Genomic DNA, 22,797 nt, shown 5'->3' on the forward strand with positions numbered 1-22,797 from the left:
GGTGTATGCAGAGTTTACAACAATAAAGGATTCCTGATTCTGAAGTAGCATCTTAGGTGCCTTTTTATTGGTGAGGAAAGGTTAACTGACTTTATGAAATCAATGAATACATTACATAAATACAACAGAGTTTCAGGGCCACATTGAATTTCTTTTTTTTTTTTTTTTTGGACTTCCAGAATAAAGTCATAATATTACAAGAATAAAGTCGTAATATTACAAGAAAAAAAGTCGTAATATAATATTTCGTATGAGTTTTTTGAGTTTTTCTCATGAAATTATGACTTTATTCTCGTAATATTACAACTTTATTCTCATAATGTAAGTAAGTAAGTCCCTTCGGCTGCTCCCTTGTTTGCACTCGGGGTCGCCACAGCAAATCTGAGGTGGATCTGCATGTCGAATTGGCATAGGTTTTACGCCGGATGCCCTTCCTGATGCAACTCCACATTACATGGAGAAATGTGGCAGTGGTGGGATTTGAACCCGGAACCTTCTGCACTGAAACCAACCGCATTAACCACTTGCCCACCACCCCCTGACTTTATTCTCATAATATTACGACTTTTTTCTTGTAAAATTACGACTTTATTCTCAAAGTCTAAAAAAAAAAATTCTATGTGGCCCTAAAACGCCGTCGTACATAAAATTCCATGTGTTAATATGTACAGAAAAGTCCCTTCAGCTGATTCCTTGTCTGCACTGAAACCAACTGCACTAACCACTTGGTCACCACCCCTACCTAGCTAGCATGTATAGAAAGAAGTAGTCAAATGGAGTGAATGAGTGACTGAGTGAGTGAGCGAGCTTTTATTCATCAGATTACTGTGGGTTCTTCTCTGTGGTGTTGCACACTTGAGTTGGTATCAGGTATGGGCCTCGTTCTCCAGGACCTGTCCGTGCGGTCTCACAGCAGGAGGCTTTGGGTTGATCATGTTGAGTGGAAGCTTATAAATGATCTGTGTCTTCTTCAAGTTGAAGTGAAGACCAAGCTTGGTGGGCTTTGCCGAAGGTTTCAAGGACTTTCTGAAGATCTTCTTTCGTAAAGGATGAGATTCTGTTGTCACCGGTGTAGTAGAAGTCCAGGAGTAAAGTAGTGGTCATTTGTCTTGGCCCTGAGTTAGCTCAGGTGGAAGAGTGTTCCATGTGTTCTCTACACAATGTAAATTAATGGCAGTACCGTGTTTTTGACCAGCTGGAGGATTGCGGCCATGAAAATGATGAGGAGCTGGCCATGATGCAGCCTGCTTTACTCCTAATCGAACACTGAAGTTCTTTTTGTGGCAAAACTGTGGTGGACATGTCATCATAGAGAAGCCTCAGGAGCTTGATAAAGTTCTCTGGACAGCCCGTTTTTCTCAGGATGTTCCACAGACGTGGGTGCAAGACATCGCTAAATGCATTTGTCAGGTAAATGAAGGCGAAGTGCAATGGTTGTTTTTGCTCTCAACACGTTTTTTTACACTTGGCATTAGTGAAGATCATGTCTGTTGTCCCTCTTGATGGTCAGAAGCCACTCTGGGTATAAGGAAGGATGTTTTCCATTAGCAGTCTCAGACGGTTGTTGGAAATCTGCATGAGAAACTAGCCTGTGGTGGACAGCAATGAGATTCTACGATGGTTTCCGTAGTCCGTCTTGTCTCTTTTATGCTTGTAGATGGTGAAAATCATAGCATCTTTCAGGTCTATGAGCATTTCTTCTTGAATCCAGATTTTGCTGATAAGTTGGTGCAGTTGGTGTGAGAGAAATGGACCTGCTTCTTTAAAGTTCTCAGTGGAATCTTGTGTTCAGGTGCTTTGTTGTTTTTCGTGTCTTCAATGATGAAGACAGTTTCTTTGAGAGTTGAGATTCGGCTGAGTTCTTCAACAATGTCTTGTCTCTTGGTACATGGCTGAGCACTTCCTCTTCCTTGATGATGTGGTTGGTGTTTGAGGGGTCTTAAAAGTGTTCTTTCCATCAACCATCAATGTCATCTTTGGTATTTTGCAGACTCTAACTATCCTTGCTTTGCACAAGTGCTTGTCTTTGGGTGAAGGAGCCATAGATAGGTTTGGTGGCAATGAAAAAGCCTCAGCTGTCATTTTTGTCGGTGAGGGCTTATACTTCAGCAGCCTTGCTGATCCACCACTGATTCTCAGCTTGCACGTTAGCTTTGCTTTGCTTTGCTTTACAGGAGTCAAGACTTCTCTCTTGCGAGGTCGGAGACTGAAGAAAGCTTTTTTGCTTTTGGATGATGAATCTTTGGATGACCTGATTGTCTTTTGGTGGCCAAGTGTTTCTTGGCAGGTTGTTGTTTTGGCTGGCTTGAGGTCCACCCAATGTTTATGTTATGTTTTGTAGTTAAGAACTCAAAAAAGTAGACTCAGCAATGTGAAAGCGGTGAACATGTTAAATACAGACACAGTTGAGGAGACAAGCGACAGATGGTGTGATTGGAATGTGAAACAGCTATGAGGGAGCACAGGTGACAAGGACACGCCTACAAACACACAGACAAGACAACAAAGTGCGAACACGGTCCCACAACAAAATCAGACCGAATGGCTACAGACAAACATTAACGACAACATAAAACTGTGAGGTGGAAACTTAAGGTGAACTACAAAACTGGTTAAAGTATACCAGAACCCACAGTGAACCCTGGGTGAGTGTCTAAAGACAAACCTCCTAAAATAATACCACATAAAAACTGAAGAGTAAACTAAAAGAGCACAGAAAACAGAGCCGGATCCGAGCTGGATCCTCCTGGAGCAGATCACATTATGATCTGTTCAACAGTCAAATATGCCAGTCAATGCTTTGGTGGACAGGGCATCTTTCTTGTCGTGCATTCAGACAATAATGGCATTGAGCAGGTGCCATTGGTTCAAACAAGGGCGTTGCCAGGAGAATTTTAATTTTTACAACCCCAATTCCAATGAAGTTGGGACATTGTGTAAAATGTAAATAAAAACAGAATACAATGATTTGCAAATCCTCTTCAACCTATATTCAACTGAATACACCACAAAGACAAGATATTTAATGTTCAAACTGGATAAACTTTATTGTTTTGTGCAAATATTTGCTCATTTTGAAATGGATGCCTGCAACACGTTTCAAAAAAGCTGGGACAGTGGTATGTTTACCACTGTGTTACATCACCTTTCCTTCTAACAACACTCAATAAGCATTTGGGAACTGAGGACACTAATTGTTGAAGCTTTGTAGGTGGAATTCTTTCCTATTCTTGCTTGATGTACGACCAGTTGTTCAACTGTCCGGGGTCTCCGTTGTTGTATTTTGCACTTCATAATGCACCACACATTTTCAATGGGTGACAGGTCTGGACTGCAGGCAGGTCAGTCTAGTACCTGCACTTTTTTACAATGAAGCCACACTGTTGTAACACGTGCAGAATGTAGCTTGGCATTGTCTTGCTGAAATAAGCAGGGACGTCCCTGAAAAATATGTTGCTTGGATGGCAGCATGTGTTGCTCCAAAACCTGGATGTACCTTTCAGCATTGATGTGCCATCACAGATGTGTAAGTTGCCCATGCCATGGGCACTAACACACCCCATACCATCACAGATGCTGGCTTTTGAACTTAGCACTGGTAACACTTTTTCCTCTTTTGTCTGAAGGACACAACGTCCATGATTTCCAAAAACAATTTGAAATGTGGACTCATCAGACCACAGCACACTTTTCCACTTTGCATCTGTCCATTTCAAATGAGCTCGGGCCCAGAGAAGGCGGCAGCGTTTCTGGATGTTGTTGATGCATGGCTTTCACTTTGCATGGTAGAGTTTTAACTTGCACTTGTAGATGTAGCGACGAACTGTGTTAACTGACAATGCTTTTCTGAAGTGTTCCTGAGCCCACACGATAAGATCCTTTGCACACTGATGTTGGTTTTTAATGCAGTGCCACCTGAGGGATCGAAGGTCGCGGGCATTCAATGTTGGTTTCCAGCCTTGCTGCTTACGTGTAGAAAGTTCTCCAGATTCTCTGAATCTTCTGATTATATTATGGACTGTAGATGATGGAATCCCTAAATTCCTTGCAATTGAATGTTGAAAAACATTGTTTTTAAACTGTTGGACTATTTTTTCATGCACTTGTTCACAAAGTATGCAAATAACTTAAACAATATCTTAAAAAATATGAAAATTGTATCATTTGCAGATGATACAAACGTATTTGCATCCGGTAAGAATCTCGAACAGACACATCAGCTAGCCACACAAGAGTTGATTAAAATAAAGAGATGGTGTGACAGAAATAAATTAGCTGTAAATTTGAAGAAAACTAAGTTCATGATATTTGGAAACATTAAAAAAATAATAATGAAGTAAAGTTAAGTATTGATGATGTAGAATTAGAATTAGTTGATGAAACAAAATTTTTAGGTGTAATTCTGGATAATAAAATTAGTTGGAAGGGACATATACAACACCTCCGGTCAAAGCTGGCTACATGTCTTGCAGTCATGAGGAAAACTCGGCACCTATTAACTAAACAGGCCTTACAAACACTATACTGTTCATTGTTTCTGCCCTATCTTACCTATTGTGTTGAAGCGTGGGGTCACACATACAAAACAAACGTTCAACCATTAACTATTCTGCAGAAAAAAGTGATACAAGTTGTAAATAATAAACGTTACAGAGATCACACTCACAGCCTATTCCTGGAGTCAAAAGTTCTAAAATTTGTTGATCTGATCAATTTTAGAACTGCTCAAATACTTTTTAGAGCAAGGAATAAGTTACTTCCAGCGTACATACAAAAAATGTTTTCTGACAGAGATGGGAAATATATCTAAGAGGAAAATTGAATTTGAAAACAAAGTGTGTAAGAACAACACGTAGGAGTTTTAGTGTAACAGTCAGTGGAGTGAAGCTCTGGAACAGCTTGCCTGAAAACATTAAGCAAAGTAAAAAACATTCAGCAATTCAAAAAAGAATATAAAAAAAATCTATTTTTGATGCATATAAAAATGAGTAATATAATTTAATCATTACATGTACAATGTAATCAAACTAATGCTGTTTTCTTATTATATTCAAATGTTGGGAAAGTGAAGTACACTGTACACTGATGTGCAGAGCTGCAGTAACTACAGAGGCATAAAGCTGATCAGCCACAACATGAAGTCATGGGAAAGAGTAGTAGAAGCTAGGCTTAGAAAACAGGTGAAGATCTGTGAGCAGCAATATGGTTTCATGCCGAGAAAGAGCACTACAGATGCAATGTTTGCTCTGAGAATACTGTTGGAAAAGTACAGAGAAGGACAGAAAGAGTTGCATTGTGTGTTTGTGGACTTAGAAAAAGCTTATGATAGGGTGCCAAGAGAAGAGTTGTGGCATTGTATGAGGAAGTCTGGAGTGGCAGAGAAGTATGTTAGGGTAGTGCAGGACATGTACAAAAATAGTGTGACAGCGGTGAGATGCGCAGTCGGAATGACAGACTCATTCAAGGTGGATGTGGGATTACACCAAGGATCAGCTCTGAGTCCTTTCTTGTTTGCAGTGGTGATGGACAGGTTGACAGATGAGATCAGACAGGAGTCCCCATGGACTATGATGTTTGCAGATGACATTGTGATCTGTAGTGAAAGTAGAGAGCAAGTTGAGTCTAGTCTGGAGAAGCGGAGATATGCTTTGGAGAGAAGGGGAATGAAAGTCAATAGAAGCAAGACTGAGTACATGTGTGTGAACAAGAGGGAGCCCAGTGGAATAGTGCAGTTACAAGGAGTAGAAGTGGTGAAAGTAGATGAGTTTAAATATTTGGGGTCAACTATTCAAAGTAATGGAGAGTGTGGTAGAGAGGTGAAGAAGAGAGTGCAGGCAGGGTGGAGTGGGTGGAGAAAGGTGGCAGGAGTGATTTGTGACTGAAGAATATCAGCAAGAGTGAAGGGGAAAGTTTACAAAGCAGTAGTGAGACCTGCTATGTTGTATGGTTTAGAGACAGTGGCACTAACAAAAAGACAGGAGGCAGAGCTGGAGGTGGCAGAGCTGAAGATGCTGAGATTCTCTTTGGGAGTGACAAGAATGGACAAGATTAGGAATGAACATATCAGAGGGACAGCTCAGGTGGGACGGTTTGGAGACAAAGTCAGAGAGGCGAGATTGAGATGGTTTGGACATGTGCAGAGGAGGGACCCAGGGTATATAGGGAGAAGGATGCTGAGGATGGAGCCACCAGGCAGGAGGAGAAGAGGGAGACCAAAGAGGAGGTTCATGGATGTGCTGAGAGAGGACATGCAGGTGGTTGGTGTGACAGAGGAAGATACAGAGGACAGGGTGAGATGGAAACGATTGATCTGCTGTGGCGACCCCTAACGGGAACAGCCGAAAGACAAAGAAGAAGAAGAAGGAAAGTGAAGTACACGGACCCACGACAGGGAGCGTAAATGAACGGCCAATAGGAAGTCCGAATAAATAACAATTTATTCTGCAAATGTGCACAACAACCAAATATGCTTTTAGTCTGTCAATCAAGCTACAGAAAAGATGACGCGTGGGCAGGCCCGAGGGTAGGAGACGCCTATCCAGAGAAGAGCCAGGACCCACGAGGTTCCACCGCCAATGGAGACCTGCAATCCACCGGAGCCGCCAAATCCTGAGTCCCCAGGTGGCCACCGCTTCCAGCTGTCGGATCTGGTACTGCTGGCAGGAACAGACACAGGTTATAGGTGGGTGTGTGTACACCCAGCAACAGTCAGCAAACAGTTCAGTTCCTCTCCTGAGGGAAAAATCCACCACTCCCAGAAAACAGGAACACTGAAAATGTGCAATGCCTAATGTAATACTTAGAAAGTTAGGAAAGTGAGGAGTGGAAACGCCAGCTCCTCCAAACTTCCACAAACCCAGCTCGAAGCTGTAAGTATACAAGAGGATCACGACTGCAAAGATCAGAAGCAAAACATGTGCGTACGGCACAAGACGGCTGAGTCGGTTACCTGACGGGTAAGCTGATAACTAGGCAGAGTTGTGGTGTCTCTTCCAGGCTTTTATGGAATGTGGTGATGATGAGTGATGTCTGACAGCTGTCAGCTTCGGGCTCCTGTGAAGCGACTACGCCTTCTGGTGCCTGAAACCCGACGACAGGCAGGGCGTCCTCTGGTGGTGAGCCAGCAGTACCTCCTCTTCGGGCAGCCCACACAACATTCAAATGTCCTTTTACACACCATATGATCACATGTAAATTGGGGTAGGGCTTGATAAGCTTAAGCTTCATCCTACTCCTTTTTGAAACATTGTATGATTTATAAATGTACTTTTTGGAAAAAAAAATGCTGATTTTAACATGTTTTAAAATAAATAAAGAACAAGAAGAAAAAAGTAGTGACCGTCGCCCCATCTTTGCTTGTGAACAGCTGAGACTTTTGGGGATGCTCCTTTTACAACCCCTGGCAAAAATTATGGAATCACCGGCCTTGGAGGATGTTCATTCAGTTGTTTAATTTTGTAGAAAAAAAAAGCAGATCACAGACATGACACAAAACTAAAGTAATTTCAAATGGCAACTTTCTGGCTTTAAGAAACACTATAAGAAATCAAGAAAAAAAGATTGTGGCAGTCAGTAACGGTTACTTTTTTAGACCAAACAGGAAAAATATATGGACTCACTCAATTCTGAGGAATAAATTATGGAATCACCCTGTAAATTTTCATCCCCAAAACTAACACCTGCGTCAAATCACATCTGCTTGTTAGTCTGCATCTAAAAAGGAGTGATCACACCTTGGAGAGCTGTTGCACCAAGTGGACTGACATGAATCATGGCTCCAACATGAGAGATGTCAATTGAAACAAAGGAGAGGATTATCAAACTCTTAAAAGAGGGTAAATCATCACGCAATGTTGCAAAAGATGTTGGTTGTTCACAGTCAGCTGTGTCTAAACTCTGGACCAAATACAAACAACATGGGAAGGTTGTTAAAGGCAAACATACTGGTAGACCAAGGAAGACATCAAAGCGTCATGACAGAAAACTTAAAGCAATATGTCTCAAAAATCGAAAATGTACAACAAAACAAATGAGGAACGAATGGGAGGAAACTGGAGTCAACGTCTGTGACCGAACTGTAAGAAACCGCCTAAAGGAAATGGGATTTACATACAGAAAAGCTAAATGAAAGCCATCATTAACACCTAAACAGAAAAAAACAAGGTTACAATGGGCTAAAGAAAAGCAATCGTGGACTGTGGATGACTGGATGAAAGTCATATTCAGTGATGAATCTCGAATCTGCATTGGACTGTTGTGTGGGCCGCTGAAGAGGAGGTACTGCTGGCCCACCACCACCAGAGGGCACCCTGCCTGGAGTGCGGGCTCCAGGCACAAGAGGGCGCTGCTGCCTCACAGGAGCAGCCGGGGTGACAGCTGTCACCAATCATCTGATCTTCAGTGGTATATCAGCAAGACGACATCTCCACCTCTTTGCCGAGATATCGCTCTACCTAGGAGGTAACGTGCTCAGCCGATTGTGTTGTCTTTCCGACAATAATACTTTGTTGCTTTGTGTGTTTGATAGCAGACAGTGAGTATTTACAGCTGGAGACTGTGTTGGACTTTTTCCCTACCTCTTTGATAAGTACTCACACTCCTGCACTTACCAGTTTTCTGATGAGAGGTGGAGGTGGTTTACCCACCATACGTGTTGCTGGGTGCAAACGCACCCACATCTAACTGTTTTTGTTCCTCGCCAGCAGTACCAGATCCGACAAGCGGAGGCAGTGGCCACCTGGGAGTTCGGGACTTGGCGGCTCCAGTATTCCCGGGGTTCGGTGGCGGAGGAAATCGTGTGGTTCCGGTTCTGCTTTGAACAGACGTCTCTTATCTTCGAGCCTGCCCACGTGACACATTTTGTGAATTGACTTCATTGCCTACTATTGTGATCTGCCGTGTTTGTTGTGCTTATTCACAACAGTAAAGTGTTGTTATTTGACTTCCTCCATTGTCCGTTCATTTGCGCCCCCTGTTGTGGGTCCGTGTTCCTACACTTTCACAACAGGATATCTCGGCCAACGTCATGGACCCCGAGGGGCGTCAACCGGCTGTTGAACGGCCAATGGAAGAGCAGGGCACACAGGCGTCTGCAGGAGGAATGATCGGTGAGTTGCAGCGAATCCTCACCGCTTTTACGGCTCGGTTGGATCTAATGACCGAGCAGAACGTCCTCATTAACCGCAGGGTGGAGGCTCTCGCCGCGCAGGTGGAAGCGCGCCCTCAGGGCGCTGCTGCGGCTCCCCCTCCTGTCGATCCTGTGCGCAACAGTGACGTTCCACAGGTCGTTCAACGACCCCTCCCACCTTCCCCTGAAGCATACATAAGCCCTCCAGAGCCGTACGGGGGTTGTGTGGAGACGTGCGCGGACTTTCTTATGCAGTGTTCGCTCGTCTTCACACAACGTCCCGTCATGTACGCGACTGATGCTAGTAAGATAGCTTATGTGATTAATCTGCTTCGCGGTGAGGCACACGCTTGGGCTACAGCGCTCTGGGAACAAAATTCACGGCTCCTTCTGACATATGATGGGTTTGTGAGGGAGTTCAGAACAGTGTTCGATCACCCAAATAGAGGAGAGACCGCTTCAGCCGTGCTGCTGTCAATGAGACAGGGGCGCCGGAGCGCAGCTGCTTATGCAGTCGACTTCCGCATCGGGGCTGCGAGGTCATGCTGGAATAGCACTGCCCTCCGTGCCGCCTTGTAAACGGACTGTCGTTGGTCCTGAAGGAGCACCTGGTGGCTAAGGACGAACCGCGGGATTTAGACGGGCTTATTGATCTCGTTATACGGTTAGACAATCGGTTAGAAGAACGCCGTTGGGAACGAGACGAAGGGCGTGGCCGGGCACGCGCCGTCCCTCTCCCTTCCGGTTCCGACCGAGTTCCGCCCTCCCCACGCTCCACGGCCTCTACGCTCCGTGTGGTTACAGCTCCCCCTGCTGATGAAGCTATGGACACGAGCAGGGCCACATTTAGGCCACCAGATAGACAGAGGAGGCTGGTCCGCGGAGCGTGCTTTGTTTGTGGCTCGATAGAGCATCAAGTGAGAGACTGCCCCGAGCGGTTAAACACCAACGCCCGCCCCTAGAAACTGGGCTAGGGGTGGGCCAAGACATTCACGTGGGACATACCCATATTGCCACACGACTCCCAGTTACAATCCTTTATGAGGATTTAACCCTTCAGGCCCCAGCACTGGTGGACACGGGCTCTGAAGGGAATCTGCTAGACAGCAGATGGGCCAGGGAGGCAGGGCTCCCTCTGGTGGCGCTTACTTCACCAGTGCAGGTGCGGGCACTAGATGGCTCCCTACTCCCTCTAATCACACATAAGACACCACCAGTAACTCTGGTGGTGTCAGGGAACCACCGGGAGGAGATCGAGTTTTTTGTGACTCCTGCCACCTCCCGTGTGATTCTCGGGTTCCCCTGGATGTTAAAACACAATCCCCGGATCGATTGGCCGTCCGGGGTAGTGGTTCAGTGGAGCGAGACCTGCCATCGGGTATGTTTAGGTTCCTCGGTTCCTCCCGGTTCCCAGGCTAGGGAGGAGGTCAGAGTCCCGCCCAATCTAGGGACGGTGCCGGTGGAATACCATGACCTTGTGGATGTGTTCAGTAAGGATCTGGCACTCACCCTTCCCCTGCACCGTCCGTACGATTGTGCCATTGATTTGGTTCCAGGCGTTGAGTTCCCGTCCAGCAGGCTGTACAACCTCTCACGACCTGAGCGCGAATCAATGGAGACCTACATCCGGGACTCTTTAGCTGCCGGGTTGATCCGGAATTCCACCTCCCCGATGGGTGCAGGTTTCTTTTTTGTGGGAAAAAAAGATGGCGGACTTCGTCCATGCATTGATTATAGGGGGCTGAACGAAATCACGGTTCGTAACCGATACCCGTTGCCCTTGTTGGATTCAGTGTTCACGCCCCTGCATGGAGCCCAAATATTCACTAAGCTAGATCTTAGAAATGCGTATCACCTGGTTCGGATCCGGAAGGGAGACGAGTGGAAGACGGCATTTAACACCCCATTAGGTCACTTTGAGTACCTGGTCATGCCGTTCGGCCTTACAAACGCCCCCGCGACGTTCCAAGCATTAGTTAATGATGTCTTGCGGGATTTCCTGCACCGATTCGTCTTCATATATCTGGACGATATACTCATCTTTTCTCCGGATCCTGAGACCCATGTCCGGCATGTACGTCAGGTCCTGCAGCGGTTGTTGGAGAACCGGCTGTTTGTGAAGGGCGAGAAGTGTGAGTTTCACCGCACTTCTTTGTCCTTCCTGGGGTTTATCATCTCCCCCAACTCCATCGCTCCTGATCCGGCCAAGGTTGCGGCGGTGAGAGACTGGCCCCAACCTACCAGCCGTAGGAAGCTGCAACAGTTCCTCGGCTTTGCAAATTTCTACAGGAGGTTCATTAAGGGCTACAGTCAGGTAGTTAGCCCCCTGACAGCCCTGACCTCTCCAAAAGTCCCCTTCACCTGGTCGGATCGGTGCGATGCCGCGTTCAAGGAGTTGAAACGGCGCTTCTTGTCTGCACCCGTTCTGGTGCAGCCCGATCCTAGTCGCCAGTTTGTGGTTGAAGTGGACGCCTCGGACTCAGGGATAGGAGCTGTGCTTTCCCAGAGCGGAGAGACTGATAAGGTCCTTCACCCGTGTGCCTATTTTTCCCGCAGGTTGACCACGGCCGAATGGAACTATGATGTTGGCAATCGAGAACTCCTTGCGGTGAAAGAGGCTCTTGAAGAGTGGAGACATCTGTTGGAGGGAACGTCCGTGCCATTCACGGTTTTCAATGACCACCGGAACCTGGAGTATATCAGGACCGCCAAGCGGCTGAACCCCAGGCAAGCCCGCTGGTCACTGTTCTTCGGCCGTTTTGACTTCCGGATCACCTACCGCCCCGGGACCAAAAACCAGAGATCGGATGCCTTGTCCCGGGTGCATGAAGACGAAGTCAAAACTGAGTTGTCGGATCCACCGGAACCTATCATCCCGGAGTCCGCTATCGTGGCCACCCTCACCTGGGACATAGAGAAAACCGTCCGGGAGGCCCTGGCACGGAGTCCGGACCCTGGAACTGGGCCGAAGAACAAACTTTACGTCCCACCAGAGGCCAGGGCTGCAGTCCTGGACTTCTGTCACGGCTCCAAGTTCTCCTGTCATCCGGGGTCTCGAAGAACCGTGGCAGTTGTCCGGCAGCGCTTCTGGTGGGCGTCCCTGGAGGCCGACGTCCGGGATTATATCCAGGCCTGCACCACCTGCGCCAGGGGCAAGGCTGACCACCGCAGGGCATCGGGACTGCTCCAGCCGCTGCCTGTGCCTCATCGCCCCTGGTCCCACATCGGCCTGGATTTTGTCACGGGCCTCCCGCCGTCCCAGGGCAACACCACCATCCTCACGATAGTGGACCGATTCTCCAAGGCGGCCCACTTCGTGGCCCTCCCGAAGCTCCCGACTGCCCAGGAGACAGCAGACCTCCTGGTCCACCACGTCGTCCGGCTGCATGGGATTCCAACAGACATCGTCTCCGATCGCGGTCCCCAGTTCTCGTCGCAAGTCTGGAGGAGCTTCTGCCGGGAACTGGGGGGCCATGGTGAGTCTCTCGTCCGGGTATCATCCTCAGACCAACGGGCAAGCAGAACGGGCCAATCAGGAGGTGGAACAGGCCCTGCGCTGCGTGACGGCCGTGCACCCGGCGGCCTGGAGTACCCATTTGGCCTGGATCGAGTATGCCCATAACAGCCAGGTGTCTTCTGCCACCGGCCTCTCCCCTTTTGAGGTGTGTCTGGGGTACCAGCCCCCGTTGTTTCCGGTGGTTGAGGGAGAGGTCGGTGTGCCCTCGGTCCAGGCCCACCTGCGGAAGTGCCGTCGGGTGTGGCGCGCCGCCCGTTCTGCTTTGCTAAAGGCCCGGACAAGGGCAAAAGCCCATGCAGACCGTCGGTGGACCCCGGCCCCTGCGTATCGGCCAGGGCAGGAGGTGTGGTTGTCGACAAAGGACATTCCCCTCAAAGTGGACTCCCCTAAACTGCAGGATCATTACATCGGTCCCTTCAAGGTCCTCAAGGTCATCAGTCCAGCCGCAGTGAGGCTTCAGCTTCCGGCCTCACTGCGGATCCATCCTGTTTTCCATGTGTCCCGGATAAAGCCGCATCACACTGTTGGGTATTTTCTCCTCCAAACATTCTTAAAACCTTTAACAAGACAAACAGAGTCAAGAACACCAGTGAGACAGAATATCAATTGAAGCTCGCGAGGAGTGCAGACAGTCCGTACACGTAGTACCACTGAGAGCACTGAGGACTGCTGCATACTCACTCTTTTTATTAGGAGAAGCCCTACCCACATTGTGAAACTTGTCCTAAGGGTGGGGGAAACATCGCATGACAAGTTTCCTCCCGTAATACAAAACATCTCATGGCACGTATGCCAATGATTGCAGCTGCGTGGAGAAACAGTTTCGTTTCCTTTTGTTTAGTCTATCAGTGGCGGTCAGCACATCCTGTTCTTGCAGGCTTGTCTGGTTGCACTTATAATCTGTTCTGCATCTGCTGTTCCACTTGCACAGCATAAGGTCATAAAGTCACAACAGCCAAAATAACAGTGTCACAGATACCACACAGCAGGCCTGTACAATTAAATGAAGAAAGAGTAAGGTACAAATGTTTAACAGTGATAACTTATGTAGAAGAATTTTTAGGTCCATATTTGAACTGTGATGAACTATCAAGTGTCCTGATCCGAACTGTATGTCCTCTGGTTGAACTAGCAGGTGTTCAACCCAAAAAAAGGGCTCTATTAGTCATTTAGTCTGTCAGGGGCTTTCCAAGGCCTTTTAGGTGCTTTCCCGCAGGCCACGTGCGGGGGCCTCAGGCCAGCTGCACGTGTGGCTGAGGCCACGTGCGGAGGGGGCCTCAGGCCAGCTGCACCTGTGGCTGAAGGTCTTTTAAAAAAATCAGTTGTAAATCCTTCATGTTTTAATGGGAGCATTTGTCACATTGAAAAAATGGCCTAACACCTGCTTAGGGTTCACTAGAGGACGCTTCCAATAGAAAACCATGTCTTGGGAATGAAATAAATAAAAAAGTCGAAGGAGGAGCGATGCCCGCGGGTCTCCAATAAATAGACGAGCGCGGTTGTCATATTCAGTCTCTCTAGAGGACTCAGTTTGTCTAAGCTTTGTGTCAAAGGCTTAAATAAACTTAAAAACTCTGTGCATTTTATCTTGCTTAAGGCTGAATTATTCTAAAGTGTTGTGTCATTTTCTAGCATATCACTTGCAATTAGTTTGTGTTATCTAAAAGACGACATCCTGAGAAGACTAAAGACGAGCCGCGACAGAACTTGGCGAGCCAGCTTCAGGAGGGTCCAGGGGCATTCCGGCAGCCTGGGGCAGTCCAGCTCATCCCTCCAGACCGTAAATAACAGTGATCACGACTAAAAGGTAAGCAGAAACCTTTTATAACTTCTGCACGATCTGGAGGAGTGAGTCGGGATTTCCGCCCAAGTTGACAGGTGATATTTTTTAATTGCCTCTTACCCAAAAGAACCTGGACTAAGAAAATTGATAAGAGACTAAAAAAGATAAGATTGAAAATTATCAGGCCTTGTAGATAAAATGCTCAGAAGGTGTGTGTGTTCCCGGGAAAAAGAATGTCTATGTGAGTGAAAGGTCAGGAATGTTCATGAACTCTGGTGCGGAAAGAGTGCGTGGAGAACTAACCTGGATGCTTGGGGAATAATTGGTGTTGAAATTCGTTACTAACGTGCCAGCTGATAGCATGCGCTGTAGGGGTTAATTTAGGGGAGTATACTGACAAATAGATACAAGGTAATACAAGGTTATTTAAAGAGTTTAACAGAGACTGAAGTGAAATAAGTGAGAAAAAAAGAGTTTAACAAGAGAATACGTGCAGAGAAAGCACAAGATAAGCGCCTGAGGGGGCGCAGTAGAAATACCGTACGTGATAAAGAGATTTAAAGAGAAAAGTGCAAAGAAGCACAGCTGACAGTAAGTAAAAGAGCTCAATAAAGGACGTCATTTTTTAAGAAAAGAGAAAAACTATAAAAAAAATAATAAAATAAATAGAGAGTTAGTGCAGAATACATGAGAATTAATGAAGCAGAAAATAGTGCAGTAAGGCACCAAATACACGCTTGTGGGGCGTGGGAGAAGAATAAGTAATTAAGTACACAGTAATATGAGTTTTTTTATAAGAAAAGAAAAAGAGAATATTTTCAGTGCAAAGGCACATTAAGCTCACGAGGAGCTCAGTAAGTGAAAAAAAAAAAAAAAAGGTAGAAGAAAGTGCAGAAAGGCACAGGATACGCACGCGAGGCGCGGTAAGGCGTAGAAATAAATGAAATATTGTATGCTCAGAAAGGAGCTTGTGAAAATAATATAGTAAGCACAGGATACGCACGCGAGGCGCGGTAAGGCGTAGAAATAAATGAAATATTGTATGCTCAGAAAGGAGCTTGTGAAAATAATATAGTAAGCACAGGATACGCACGCGAGGCGCGGTAAGGCGTAGAAATAAATGAAATATTGTATGCTCAGAAAGGAGCTGGTGAAAAATAATATATTAAGCACAGGATACGCACGCGAGGCGTGGTAAGGCGTAGAAGTAAATGAAATATTGTACGCTCAAAGAGGGCTTGTAAAAAAAGTAATATATGAAGTTGCTGACAGCGCCGGAGAAGCTGTCTAACGTGAAGAAGAGATACATGCTTAAACAGAACACATTGGTGTTAAGTGAATAAAAAGGTTGTTTAAAGCCGCGGAGTGAAAAGTGGCAGAAGTCTAGATAGAGATATATAGAAAGTTGTTTTTAATAATTTTTGTGTATAAAGCTTTTGAAGATTGGTGTGTGGGAGAGTGGAGAGTAATCTGTGTAAAGCTGTGAGAACTTGCAGGCTGGCTGACATACAAGATTAATGTGAAAGAGTACGAGGGGGAGGTATTTAGACCCAACAGGAGGACTTGGGAGGTGCATGACAGGCAGAGAGGAAAGTGTGAAACAGAGGCAGTGAAGAAAAAGACAGGAGAAGAGTGCTATGTAAATACAGAGAAGGTAGATATTATTTCAAAGAGAGAAAACTAATAAACAAACATAGCAGAAAAAGACGAGAAGCAGAAAGTTAAAAAAAAAATAAAATAAAATAAAAATTAGAAGGGAAATAGAAAGTCGGGAGCAAAGACATTAGGAGGTGTTAGGGTTGTAAGAGGATTAAATAAATAAAGTTGGTTATAAATCAAAAGAGTTAAAGCTTAGATTATAGTGAAAAAGCTGACAGACTGATCAATGCTTGGGACAGTCTTTGATGGGAGACTTAAGTGATGATGAAATAATACTCCCAGAACATTACTTGACTGACGGAGACATCGAAACCCAGGGAATCAGGACACATTTTTGGCTGGAAAGGACCTATTTTGACAGGGTAGGAGCAGAACATTGGCAGGACGAACAAGAGATCAATCAGAAATTATGGCAGATTACTAAGGTAATCAATCTGAAGCAAAAGAAAGAACAATTCCCTCTAATTAATTGGGAGCTGCTGATAAGACGTCTGTGGCATCAGGGTTTAACCCCGTGGCTGGAGCTGCTTTGTGCTGACCCTAATAAAGAACTTAGCATACCATTAAATCATTTAGTAACACTACCAACCGATCCAGGTGAAGAACTGTTTCCTAGGTTGACTCTGACTGTGGTCCCAAGGAAGGTTCGGTGGGAAACAGGTAAATTTTCATATTTAGTTAAAGAAAAAGAAGACGGGCATAGCAGTTGGAAATTTAATCCTTTTAAGGGTTTAAAATACAAAACAGGTGTTACAGCCAGCAAGTTATTGGTCTGGATCAGGACAGCCCCTGAGGGACTACCAGAACACCATAGAAACACCTCACATAGCGTTTGTCAGGGTTACATGGGTAACTCTCAAGGTCAAGGTCGGGAAAGTACCCCGCTAGACTTAGTACTAAGAAAATATCCAGGAAAACGCACTAAGGCCAACCAATGTATGAGAAAGTGGCACAAAAGGTCACATGGGGGCAGGCAATGGCCTTTGGAGGGATCATTTGATCCGGTGATGTGTGAAGCAGTTGCGGTAGAAATACAGAAAAAAGAAATTAAAGATCAGCAGAAGAACGTAAAAAACAACAAAAAACGCACTGAAGAAAAAGAAGTTTTGGCCTTGTTCAAGCAGGAAGCACAGAGGCTACAGCAGAAAAGAGAAAAAATGACAGAGGAAAGATCCAAAGAGACTAAAGCCAGTGCACCGAGCTGGGAATCAGAGCCACCCCCATATAAACGTCATGATATGGGAAAGACAGCTGGACAATTTGTATTAGGAACTCGTGAAGAGGACCAAGGCATGGATGTGGAGGGCAAATTCACACTGACACTAAAAGCTCGAGAGCCACAAGGAGACAGGTCCTCAGTCTGTCAAATGGATCATACTTGGTCTCCAAGTCCGAAAGTAAGTGGTCGCTCACCACGACCAGCAGGGGGGGGCCACAAATAACAGTGACACGGAGGCAGACGAGGATAAAGAGAGAGACCTGAAGGCTCCGCCTGCACATCGAGGTCCACTGAAAACCGTCCCCTCCCACCATAAGTCAGCCGACTGGACCTTCACAGGCTATAGAGGCTCCGAAGAGTGGCACAAGAGCTTCTGTGACACACTGGATCTGGCCAGAAGAGTTAATGAAGAACTAGCTGAGCAACTTCGGCTAGCGAAGGAAAGAATACAAAGACATAGGGACGCCGAGGAAAGAAGAATATTACAACAATCGACGCCCAATCAAGGGAATCACATTATAGAGCCACCCACCCGAAAGATTTCTGGTGAGATCATCATTGAGAGTGCAAAAGAGGCCCGACTCAGGCAAAGACAACGATGTGTAGCCAAAGACATAGCGGCTTTAGAACAGAATATAACCGACTGGATGGACTGCCTGGAACCAGTCAGTCGCACTCGATCTGGAAGACAGTATGGAGCCCCCACAGAAGAAGAGGAGGACGAAGACCTCATATGCCCATTGGTGGTTAGAAATGGTCATCATGTGTATACCCCATGGAGCTGGACAGACATGGTGGGGCTGGCCAACAGGCTGCCAGACATCACCCAAGGAGCTGGGAGATGGATAACTGCCTTAGAAGAGGGCACTGCAGGGGTAACCTTGTCTTTAGGTGACATAAAAGCCTTGCTAATGCATGTCATGGGAAAACATGACACTGAAGAATTAGCAGGAAAGGTTGGACTAACACAAATGATGGGCACTAATCAACATGATGAAGTCCCCTTTAATCGCTATAGAAACTCCATGTGGGAAGGACTGAGAAGAAAGTACCCTGAGGTCTTGGATCCCTCTAAATTGGATGATGAGGAGTGGACACCTGAAGAGTGCCCAAAGAAGTTCCTGCACCGATTCCAGAAAAGATGGGCGGAGGAAACAGGAAATGCATGGAACCATTCTCCAGCAACAGAAATCCTGTTTAAAATAACTGTAAAAAAGGCTCTACCAGATGAGGTTCAGAAAGCCCTAGATGGAGTCGTGGGACTATCAAAAATGAATTGGGCTTTATACTCTGAGCATATTTGTCACCATCTTGAAATCTACAAGAAAGAAAAACAAAAAGAAGAAGATGCAGCAAAATCCCTGACGAAAAAATTGGTGCAGATGCAGTTGGGAGAGCTAACCAAAGTCAAGAAAGAAAAAACAAAGACCCAGGCACCAATGATGACCCCTGTTCCTTCTGAGTCGGCAAGCCTAGCCCCTACGACAAACACTGCTGCCACCATACAGGCACCTGTGGTAACAGCCACACAGAGCCCCCAAGGAGCAGCAGGGAGCACTGCTGCAGGAGAAGTCTCGGCACCAGTGGAGCATCACTATCACTACCATAGCACTGGCACACCCGGAAATGGACCCACCTACAGTCATGGGTGGAGAGGAGAGTCACGGAACTTTCAAGGTCAAAGAGGAGGGTGGCGAAGAGGATCTCGCCAACCTTCATTTGGAAGCAGATTCCAAAACTCAGCTCCCAGGAACAGTCAAGCGGGACCGCCTATGGGACCAACACCCCCAATAGGGGATCAACCCTCTAATGAGTGTTGGAGCTGTGGACAACCTGGACATCGAATGAGAAATTGTCCGGCCCGACCTTGGGTTGGACCCTCTGCCTATTGGCAATAGGGAGGCCTAGAGAAGACAGAGGGGGAAACGGTGGCATTGGCTATTTCGATGATACCTAAGGAAGAGCCAACCGTCACCGTTAATATACAAAACAGAGATTTCCCTTTCATGGTGGATACAGGGGCAACATACTCTTGCATAGGGAAAATGGGCGCTCATCTCCCCCTCTCTGGGTCTGTAATTAAGACCATCGGCTTCTCTGGGAAAACTCAAATAATACCTTTTACACGCCCACTTCCTGTAACGATTGCAGGAAAAACAATTGAAGCACCCCTGTTATACTCACAAAATACACCTGTGAATTTGCTGGGAAGAGACATTTTATGTAAGCTACAAACCAAGATAGTGTGTACCCATCAAGGACTGCAAATACACTTTCCTGACGAAGCACTCGCCAACATTATGGTGCTTATGGACATGGAAAACAAGGTCCGACCTGTGCAACCCATGGTATACTGGCTGAAGTTACAACCAGAAAATTCAAATCTTCAACTGGAATGGGAAAAATGGAAGCCCTGGGCAGAACAACACTATGAAGCAGTATGTACACCTAGTTTACCTTTACATGTCACCCTGATGTTCGACGCCAAACAAGAACAAACTGACTATGCATGCTGCTGGGATGCATTGATGAATCAACGGCTGTTTCACATAACCACCACAGAAATTTATTTAGGCCCCCAAGGGGCCGCAGCTTCTGTCAAGCTAACTTCAGCTGAACAACAATGGTATCAAGTGCCGAATGCCACACCTCATGTGACCCTTTTAGTCTCAGAAAAGTACGAATCCCATGACCTAGGTCCAATGGTAAAGACAGCCTCAGAAGTTGAAGAATGGCAAAACATGGAAAGTCCACAAGTACATCTGTCAAAAGACCAGCAGTTTATACGAATTAATTTAAAAGTAAATGATGAGGCTATAGCTCAAAAAGTGGAGCTCAATCCTAGACCAGAGGGACAGATGGTGTTATCGGCCCAACAAGAGAGATTGTTAGAGCAAATACCACCAGTGGTGTGGTCCAAAAGCAAAACGGATGTAGGACTAGTAAAAACAGCCTTACCAGTAAAAATAAAAGTAAAACCGGGAGCAAAACTGCCTCACCAAAGGCAGTATCCATTAAAACCTCAGGTTATTGAAGGCATAAAACCAGTAATTAAGGGACTAATGGCAGCTGGAGTTCTAATAAAAACTGCAAGCCCATGCAATACTCCTATCTATCCTATCCCTAAAAACAATACCAAAGAGTATCGGCTGGTACATGATTTGCGTCCCATCAATGCAATAATAGAAATGGATGCACCTATAGTACCTGATCCGCATACTATACTATCAAGCATCCCTGCTGGAGCAAAATGGTACACAGTAATCGATCTGTGTTCAGCCTATTTCAGTGTGCCTGTGCACCCAGACTCACAACATTTGTTTGCATTCACATTTCTGGGACAACAGCTAACGTATACACGGCTACCTCAGGGACTGAACCTGTCCCCAGCCATCTTTAACAAAGCCCTGGCTGAAGATTTACAACACCTTGATATACCCAGTACATTGGTGCAATATATGGATGATCTCCTTATTGCATCAGAGACTCAAGAACAGTGTGAAAAAGATTCATTAATTGTATTGCATGCATTGGCAGATGGAGGTCATAAAGTAAGTAAGGACAAATTGCAGTTCTGCAAACAACAAGTAGAATACTTGGGAAGACAGTTGTGTGGGACCACGCGATGTATAGCCCCAAGCCAAGTGGAGGCTATAATCAAGGCTCCCAAACCCCAAACAGTGGGACAGATGCTTTCATTCCTTGGGATGGCAGGGTACAGTCGGCCGTGGATTTGTGATTATGCTATAAAAACTGCACCTTTGCGTGCCATGATTAGAGCAGTGGGGCAAACAAGCAATGCAGCTCTCCTCGTCTGGACAGATCAGGCAACGGGAGCTTTTGAGGCCCTAAAAACAGACATGCAATCTGCTCCCGCGTTAGGTAACCCAGATTATGGGAAACCTTTCCATTTGTATGTTACTGAAAAAACTGGATATGCTTGTGCTGTACTAATGCAGGAAACAAATGAAGGAAAACAACCATTGGCCTATTATGGTACAAAGCTTGACAACATTGAAACAGGATTGCCACCATGCTATCAGGGTCTAGCAGCAGCTGCCTTTGCATTTCAAAAAGCATCATCCATAATCATGGGACATGCAGTAACGTTGTACACGTCGCATCAGTTACATGCCCTGCTAACCAGTCAACGTTTTGTCTTAACACAAGCTAGACGCACTGGATATGAAGTTGTGTTGTCCGCTCCAGAAATAACAATACAACGTTGTCACACGGTGAATCCCGCCACCAAATTGACCACACCGTTAGATGGTACTCCACATAACTGTGTGGCAGAGACAGAGAAATTTTTGAGAGCCAGAGAACATTTGTATAATCACGCCATAGATGCAGATCTAACCCTGTTCGTGGATGGCTCATGCTTTCGGGATGCCGCGGGATTGCATGCGGGTATGGGGATTGTTAAACTGAACACGGATGGCGAGACCTTTGAATTACTGGAGTCCCAAGGAATTGATCAGCCTTGTTCAGCCCAACTGGCAGAAATCAAAGCCTTAACTATGGCTTGCCAGATAGCTAAAGATCAACGTGTTAATATCTACACAGACTCAGCCTACGCTTATGGCGTATGTCATGTACATGCAAACATTTGGAAACAAAGGGGATTCCTGAGAGCAGATGGCACCCCTGTCACTCATGGAGAAGCGATTTCCCAACTGTTACAAGCTCTCCAATTACCGTCTGAGGTAGCCATCATTAAATGTGCAGGTCATCAAAAGAATAATAACATCATAGCTCAAGGTAACAACCTAGCAGATGACGCAGCGCGCAAAGGAGCACAAGGAGAAAATATGTTTCCCCTGCTAACCATCCAAGATTGTGCCCCACTGGTTTCACTTGACGCACTGATAGTGGCTCAAAGTAGGGCCAGTGGAGAAGAAAAACGAATGTGGGTTAAACGAGGCGCTATTGAGACACGCAGTCAGGGGCCAGCGGACAAGCTGTGGCGCAGTAGTCATGGACATTTTGTGTTACCCACCAATTTATTACGACATGCAATCATTTGGGCCCACGGACCCGATCATTGTTCACGAGTCCAAATTATGAACAAACTAAAAGCTGTCTGGTGGTCACCATATATGGCAGCAACAGTGGACCGTTTGTTGAATGAGTGTGAGGTATGTGCACAGTACAATGTCCGGAAATCATTCACAGCCCCTTTAGCCCACATTCCGGTCCCTGATGGGCCATTCAGACATCTTATGATGGATTTCATAGACATGGGAGCTGAAAATCGAATTAAACGAATGAGATATGTTTTGGTAGTGATATGCAGATTCAGCCGATGGATTGAGGCAGTAGCCTCTGCAAATCAAGACCATAAAACGGTAGCCAAATTCTTGTGCCGAGACGTCTTTCCAAGATTTGGCATTCCAGATACTATCTCATCTGACAACGGTAGGGCTTTTGTAGCCAAGGTTACACAAGAAACATTCAAACAATTGGGTATCAAACAGAAGTTTGGGTGTGTT

The sequence above is a fragment of the Thalassophryne amazonica genome, chromosome 9 (genome assembly GCF_902500255.1).
Source record: "Thalassophryne amazonica chromosome 9, fThaAma1.1, whole genome shotgun sequence".
Taxonomy (NCBI): domain Eukaryota; kingdom Metazoa; phylum Chordata; class Actinopteri; order Batrachoidiformes; family Batrachoididae; genus Thalassophryne; species Thalassophryne amazonica.